Raw genomic sequence first — 506 nt, 5'->3', positions numbered from 1 at the left:
GATGCAAAAAAAAAAACAGCCCAACCGTGGTTGCAGGCCGCAACTGCGCGTAATCAGTGACAGTGCGCGACGGCGCGCGTGGGCCGGCCCATTGACTCTGCGCGTGGTGCGGGGGCAGGGTCGGCGGGGGTGAGTACTAAAGTTTAGTCCCACCTCGCCCGCCGAACGACGCCGCGGCCGCCTTATATACCTGCCTCCCACCTCCCATTTAAACTCCTCTGACTCCCGCCCCGACCCGCCATTGCCCTGATTGATTGTGCTGCAGGCCGTAGCCGCGGCTTGATCGGGCCGGACCGATTACGCGCAGTTGTGGCCTGCAAGCACAGGAGGCAATTTTTTTTATCATTGTTTTTTATACAATTTTCTTATAATTTTTTGGTGATAACACCACATACCACACCCCGGACGTGACGCAATATGTTTTTGGTGTGCATGCATGATAAGTTCTCCGGAGACCGTTCGAGTATGAGTGAAAGCCTCATGCATGCGTAACCGAGCATTGATTT

The sequence above is a fragment of the Triticum aestivum genome, chromosome 4A, assembly GCF_018294505.1.
Source record: "Triticum aestivum cultivar Chinese Spring chromosome 4A, IWGSC CS RefSeq v2.1, whole genome shotgun sequence".
NCBI lineage: Eukaryota > Viridiplantae > Streptophyta > Magnoliopsida > Poales > Poaceae > Triticum > Triticum aestivum.
The sequence above is the reverse complement of the archived record's forward strand: the minus strand, read 5'-3'. Positions refer to the sequence as shown.